Consider the following 7,948-nt stretch of genomic DNA (forward strand, 5'->3'; position numbering starts at 1 on the left):
AAAGAGAATCCCAAGCAGGCTCCGCACTATCAGCCTGGAGCCTGACGTGGGGCTCAAACTCACAAAATCTGAGATCATGACCTGAGCCCAAACCAAGAGCTGGATGCCTAACCAACCGAGCCACTCAGGCGCCCCTCCAGTTTGCTTTTTTAGTCCAATTTATAGGCCGGTGTAAACTCCTCCTCAATGTAGATTGAAAGGCATATTTCATACAAGAGAAGCTCCTTGGGATTACCTAAACCCAGAGCAGAGATTTAATCTCTGCCTGCCTATCTTCTCCCTCAACAAAGCACAGGGCTCCGTGGGGCCACCCTCCGACCCCAGTGCACCCTTGTGATCCTGAAGCTCATGGCTGACATCCGTGCAGAACCACAGGGGCCACCTTGACTGACAACTGTGGCATCTAAAGATGCCACTTGCTAGGCAAGTCCTCTGACCGTTCCGAATTTCAGGCTCCCACCTATAACGTGGGAGTAGGACCTGCCCTACCTCTTTATGTGAGTTACTGCCAAGATCAGATGAGATTATGAAAGTGCTTTGAAAAAGAAAAAGCAGTATTGAAATCCAAAGGGCTAGATTACCTTTTTGTTTATTGTGAAGGTTGTCAAGGCTCAAACAAAAAGGACTTTTAAGTTTTGCTATTTAATAATAAGTCAGGTCTATCAGAAGTTTGATAACACACCATAGTTGGATACAGCACGCATTATTTGCTGTGTACCCAAGAGCCATTTCTACTCTCCTTCCAAGGTCATTGAACCCTAACTCTTTCAGGTAAGGACAGAGCTTTGCTTCAACCACCTTGATCTGCCCCAGCCCCAGGGGGAGACTTAGCATTGGTGGAAATCAGTCATGGCAATCACATTCCACTTTGCCAGCGATTGGTCTAGGGGTGGGCATAAGTCCCAGTCCTAGCCAATGAGAAATAAGGGAAAATGTGACTTCCCTTCCCCAGCTTGAAACAGAATTTCAAGACAAGAAAATCTTTTGCCTCTGTCTTACTGGGCACTCATGTGAGGACATGATGGCTGAAGGGGTAGGATCTATCTTGCAACTGTGAAGCAATAAGCACAAGGACACAATGGAAGAATAGAAGTCTGAAGGAGCAAGATTCTTTTCTTCTTCTCCCCTTCTTCCTCCTCCTCTTCCCCCTCTTCAGCTCCCCCTCCTCCCTCTTCTCCTTCTCCTTCTTCTCCTCCCGCTCCCTCACCTCCCCCTCCCCCTCCCTTTCCCCTTTCTTTTCAGCTCCCCCTCCTCCTTCCCCTCTTCTTCTCTTTCTCCTTCTCCTTCTTCTTCTTCTAAGTTTTACCTCTGAAGTTTATTGTAGGGTCAAACAGACAAAGCACAGTCAGATGAGGAAATGGAACATTTATGTGTGGTTATCTTAGGTGGAAAAGTTGTATCTGAACTAACAAAATCTATTCATACATACATCTATGTGCCTTTGATCCAGGCATGTTTAGAAGAAGCAAAATCCTTGATGATACCACTGAGTTACTCCACCTGCCTTCCTCCAGGCTTCTAGTTATAAGAGATAACTAAATGCTGTTGCTGCTTAAGTCACTGTTACTTGCAGCCATTTGCATATGTAAATTGGCACAATCTCTAAGGAATGTAACTTGGCAATGTATTTCTATTTGAATGTGCATACCCTCTGACTCAACAGTTCTCCCACAGAATTACCAGAATTTCTTCCACAGATATACTCACACATAAGTAAGCGTATTTAAATAACTATTTATTCACAAGGATATTTAAATATAATTATATTAAATAGTAATTAATCCAATGAAATATATTGATTCAAACATCATGTATGCAACAATATGGTTAGATTGATGACGGCGCATCCATAAAATGAAATATATGACTTAAATGCACACTGGTAAGAAGTGATATTCTGGATACAGTAAGTGGAAGAAGGGAGATTAATAATGGTTGAAGCTGGATGATGGGGATTTGTTAGGTCATGTTTTCTTATAAATGTAGTTTGAAGGGGCACCTGGGTGGTGCAGTCAGCTAAGCATCCAACTCTTGATTTCAGCTCAGGTCATGATCTCATGGTTCATGAGAGAGAGCCCTGCATCAGGCTCTGCAATGACAGTGTGGAGCCTGCTTGGGATTTTCTGTCTCCCTCTCTCTCTGCCCCTACCCTGCTTTCTCTCTCCCTCAAAATAAATAGATAAACTAAAATAATAATAATAATAATAATAATAGTAATAATAATAATTTGAAAAGTGTAGTATGGAGATTTGAAATTTGCCAAAATAAAAAAAAATTTCAAGGGCACCTGGGTGGCTCAGTCAGTTAAGCGTCTGACTCTTGATCTCAGCTCAGATCTCGATCTCAGAATTGTGAGTTCAAGCCCCGTGTTGGGCTCGGCACTGGGCAGGAAGCCTACTTAAGAATTTTCTTTTGTTGTTATCAAGTCAAGAGGCAGCAGAGTAGTAATGTGTTTACCCACTATTGGTGTGGGTTTGTTTTTTTTTTTAGAGCGAATAGATATATAAAGGATATAACATGAATATGCATGGAAGGACACACCAGAAATTGGTAACAACAACTGTTTCCAGGGAAAGAAAGAGGCCTGGGAAGAGACTGAATTTTGATTTCTCTTTGCCCCCTTTTGAGTTAAAAAAAAAAAAAAATCTTATATATTTCATTAAAAATAAAATAATATCAAGATTTATTAATGAGCCAGATGTGAAAATAGGTAGGTGATGGATAAACAGAGAGGCAGTCTGCAACCTTGCAATGTGGTTGCAAGAGCTGCTTGATGTTCCCATGGTAGCTCTGTTCAAATCCACCCCGTCATGCTGAGGCAAGAACCCTAGGCTGCTAAGGGCCCTGCAAATAAGCTAAGTCCTTACTTACAGCCAAGTTAGAAAGATGTTGGGGACAAAGAAAACTTGATGGCAATGACTGCAATAGCCGATACATGAAAACAACACAAAGCACCATTTTTTCAGGAGGTAAAATATTTCTCTTTATTTTTTTTAATGTTTATTTAATTTTGAAAGAGAGAGACAGTGTGAGTGGGGAAGGGGCAGAGAGAAAGGGAGACACAGAATCTGAAGCAGGCTCCAGGCTTCGAGTCATCAGCACAGACCCTGACGCAGGGCTCAAACCCACAAATTGTGAGATCATGATCTGAGCCGAAGTCAGATACCTAACCGACTGAGCTACCTAGGCGCCCGAAAATATCTCTCTTTAAAATGTAATTCCATTGCAGACACTTTTTAAATGCAGAAAAGCCCAAAAAAGAGATTAAAAATCATTTCTAATCCCACTCTCAGTAGTGATACCATATGTTTTGGTGTGAGTGTATGATCAGAAAACACTATTTTGTAAGTGAATTCATTTTTTAATTAATAACAATTTTTTTCAGTAAACTCTACCCCCAATGTGGGGCTCAAATTCACAACCCCAGGATCAAGAGTTGCATGCTCTACCGCTGAGGCAGCCAGGAGCCCGGTAATAGGATTCTTCCTAGTTCACAAAATAGAATGATTTTTCCTGCATCATTAAATATATTTGGCAACATATTTTTTAATGTGTGCATATTGCTTTTATGTGGCTTTTCAATAATCTTATCAATTTCTTTTTTTTTTAATTTATTTAAAAAAAATTTTTTTTTCAACGTTTTTTATTTATTTTTGGGACAGAGAGAGACAGAGCATGAACAGGGGAGGGGCAGAGAGAGAGGGAGACACAGAATCGGAAACAGGCTCCAGGCTCCGAGCCATCAGCCCAGAGCCTGATGCGGGGCTTGAACTCACGGACTGCGAGATCGTGACCTGGCTGAAGTCGGACGCTTAACCGACTGCGCCACCCAGGCGCCCCTCTTATCAATTTCTTACGTTGGACATTCAGTTGGTTTCTGACCTTTTCCGTGGCAGTACAATGACAACTCACAGGCAATGCTAACAATTTCTGACTTCCCCAAATATTAGCTCAATTTCCTGTCTTCCTTCAATAAATACTTATTAAATAAGTGCAAAACAACCAGGCTCAAATGAAGTAACTATGAAGGACACTTTTGAGATATTTGGGGGACTTTGACTGTAGACTTGCTCTTTCACGATACTAAGGAATTACTATTGTGTGATAATGGTCTTGTGGTTATGTGGAAATGCTTCCTTGTTTTTTAGAGTTACATACTGAAGTATTTAAGGATGAAATGACATGATGTTTGGGGGCACCTGGGTGGCTCAGTCGGTTGAGAGTCCGACTTCGGCTCAGGTCATGATCTCAAGATTTGTGAGTTCGAGTCCCACATCAGGCTCACTGCTGTCAGAGCAGAGCCCCCTTCAGATCCTTTGAAGCTTCTCCCCGCTTGTGCCCTCTCAAAAATAAATAGGACTTGGAGCGCCTGGGTGGCTCAGTCGGTTAAGCGTCCGACTTCAGCTCAGGTCACGATCTCACGTTCCGAGAGTTCGAGCCCTGCGTCGGGCTCTGGGCTGACGGCTCAGAGCCTGGAGCCTGCTTCCGGTTCTGTGTCTCCCTCTCTCTCTGCTCCTCCCCTGTTCATGCTCTGTCTCTCTCTGTCTCAAAATAAATAAACGTTAAAAAAATAAATAAATAAACAGGACTTTAAAAAAAAAAGAGAAGAAATGTTGTGATGTTTGTAATTTGCTTTAAAATATTTTAGCCAAAAAAAAAATAAATGAAGCAAATATAGGAAAATAATAATTATTAAATCTAGGTGACGGGTATATTGCCTACTGTCCCGTATGGTTGAAATTTTCATTTAAAAGTATGTCTTAGCGGCACCTGGGTGGCTCAACTGGTTAAGCATCCCACTTCAGCTCAGGTCATGATCAGGTTCATGGGTTCCAGCTCTGCACCAGGCTCTGTGCTGATGGCATGGAGCCTGCTTGGGATTCTCTCTCTCTTCCTCTCTCTTTAGCAAACCACCCCCCCCCAAAAAAATTAAAAAATAAGAACTTTTAAAAAAAAAAAAACCCTCAACATTATAAAAAATCAAATGCTTCATGCTAGGTCCTGGACTATGAACTGGGGATATAGCTGTGAAGAGAACAGACCCCTGCGATCCTGGTGGAGCACACAGCCTTAAGGAAACGTGTCTCCATCGGGAAGTTTCCAATGCAATCTGATGGTGCTGCCTGGACCCGTGTCAGCCTGGCTTTCCTGGTTCTCTCTACACCATCATCACTGAAGGTATGTTTCCCCACGTTTTAAATATCTACCTCTCAGCGGCCGTGAGTCTGGAAGAATCCCCAGACTGTGGTGCACTAAGAGTGCACGTGGGAAATCAGCTCTGTGGTGCATAGTGTCCCCGGGGCTCCATTCAGGAAACTTTTCCTGGGACCCCACATATGCCTGGCACTGTGAAGGTACCAGGACTTAAAAGGAGGATGGCCGGAGCCCTGCTTTCCACTGACAGCCCTAGGAGGAAATGGAGGAACTCACCCAAGCCAACGGGAAGGAAGGGAGTTGGCTGGGAAGGCCACCAGGACAAGCTACTTCAATGAGGGAGGAAGAGACCCCCCCAGTGCAATGGGGCGATTCCACTTGGAGAAGGGCTGGATGAGCAGTCCTGCATGCCCGCCCATGACTGGCAGGAGGCAACGAGCAGTGTATTCTCTAGTTCAGGGCTTGGCAAACTTTCTCTCTAAAGTGCTGGATAATAAACATTTTAGGCTTTTCAGACCAAGAGGCAACATCAGAGATACGTGGCTACAAGAGGGGAAAAATCCCCCCCCCCAATTTTTTTGGACAAAATCCAAAACGGCATTTATGGTCCCCCAAATGTAAATTTCATATCGTGTCACGGGGCCTTAACTGTTCTTTGTATTATTATTTTTTCATCTCTTTAAAATGCAAAACCCATTCCTAGCTCAGGGCCATACCAAAGCAGGTGGGGGCAGGATTTGGCCCACCCACGTAACCTGCCAGCTGCTACCTCAGGAGATGGGTTGGTTCTTAATGGAAGGGTTTGATGTCAGAGCCGCACTTTGCGGTGGGGACAGGAACGGGCCGGATCTCGATGTTGGCGCCTGGGCTCCCGGCCCATCTCCACTTACCAGCTAGGGGTTCTGGGGCAATCACTTAACCACCCTGGACGTCAGTTTCCTCGTCCCCGAAGCCCGACAGAGGCTCTCAGGCTGGGTTTCGTACATTCTCCTGGGTACGTGGGAAATACTGGACTCACGGGCGCGCAGAGCATCCCCAAAGGCTGCAGTGCCCGCTCCTCCTCACAGCCCTCCGGAGAGGGCAGCGCACCCAGTATAGCGCGGGGACGGGCCCCTCACCACCCGGGTCCGCGGGCCTGAGCACTGGCAGCCCGAGCAGACCCCCATCCTGGGCGGGGGCTCGGGGTGTGCCCGGCGGGGCCGCTCCAGCTCTCCCTGGCCTCCCAGGCGCCCGGGGGCCGTCGGGTCGCGCGGCCCGCCCAGCTGTCGGTGCGCCTCCGCTTAGTGGAGGGCGCCGTCCGAGCTCCCAGCCGACTTAAGGGAGCGCCTCGCCACCACCCTGGCCCCGAGAGGTCGGGATCTCAAGGACTTCCCGCTCCCGCCAGACGTCCCCAGCCTTCCGGGCCGTACCCGAGGGTGCGCGCGTGGCTCCCGGCGCAGCGGATGCCTTCCCTCGAGGCCCCGGACCCGCCGCCGCCCGGCCCTACGGTGTCCAACGCTGCCCGGCAGGGCGGGGCCGGAGCTGGCACTCGGGGTGCGCCCGGGCCTGCCGGCCAGTTGCGCAAGTTGTGCTCGGCGGCTATAAGAGGGGCGGGCAGGCATGGAGCCCTGGAGGAATCGCGGTGCCAGCAGCTGCGAGGTAAGGCCCCCGCACGCTTCTTTTCCATTCTCCGCGGGTCTTTCTTGGCAAGCGACCCCACCCCGCCCTTCCCCGAACGCCGGGGGAAACTGAGGCGGGCGAGGGGCAGGGCAGATGCCCTGGTTCTGGCCTATGGTGGCTTTGTACCAGAGTTCTATCGGGAGAGAAGGCAGCCGGGCAGATCTGGATTCGTGAGCTGTGCCGGTGCCCATGGGGCAGGAATCTGTGCCATGGAGCCAGCCAGGGTCCCAGGAGACTGTCAGAGCAGCCAGCCCCGCTGCTGAGATGCTTGGGAAATTGCCTTGAGCACACCCCCAAAGATCAGGGTACCCTGCCCCCATCTGGAGGCGATAAACTTGAGGGTGCTGGGGAATTCTGGTATGAGCGTTCAGTTCCTGAAGTCTAGCTTCGCTCTGCGTAGAAGAATTCAGGCATCATTCTCCAGTGGGGGTCTTGATCGCCAAAGTCTGAATGCCAGTGGCTGAGGCGGAGGCCTAGAAACAGGACCACTGCGGAGTAGAGGTGGAGAGAAAACTGTCAGGAAGAACCTAAATATCTCAGAGAAATTGTTCTGAGTCTCACCACATCTGGCCGCAAAGCCAAGCAAATTGCTTTCTTCACGATGGATAAAATTGGGGTATTCTGAGGTTATAGAGCAGCGGCTCACCGGAAGTCCTATGGTATGTTTCTCATTGTTACCGCCTCTCTGGTCAATACCGCAAATGCCCACTGTTGGCAGGTGAGACCTACTAGGCCTGCCTATAGTCCACCTTCTCTCCTGGCTTGGTTTAGATTTCACTGTGGGTGTGGTTGCCTTTACATTTCAGTTTCTATAGCTTCAAGATGGTGGCATTTTGGAATTGCGAATCTTTAAATACAGTGAGATCCAAGACAAGTGGCCTGCTTGTCATTTGAGAATAGCAGTTTTGGAAAGGAGGAGATGACTGATTTCTGCTAGAAGGGTGGTCTTGCGGGCAGAGGGCGGGTCCTTGCAGCCACCACCCCGGGAGCACGATGGCTCCCCTTTGTAGGAACTGACCTCTGTCATCTCTCTTATGTTCATTCTGTAGAGTTTCAAGGTGGGCAGCAGTCGGCTGGGACCGGTGGGCGCGAGGGTACCCAGTCTCTTTCTCACCAGGTTGGTCTGCAGAACATA

Source organism: Panthera tigris, chromosome A2 (genome assembly GCF_018350195.1).
Source record: "Panthera tigris isolate Pti1 chromosome A2, P.tigris_Pti1_mat1.1, whole genome shotgun sequence".
NCBI lineage: Eukaryota > Metazoa > Chordata > Mammalia > Carnivora > Felidae > Panthera > Panthera tigris.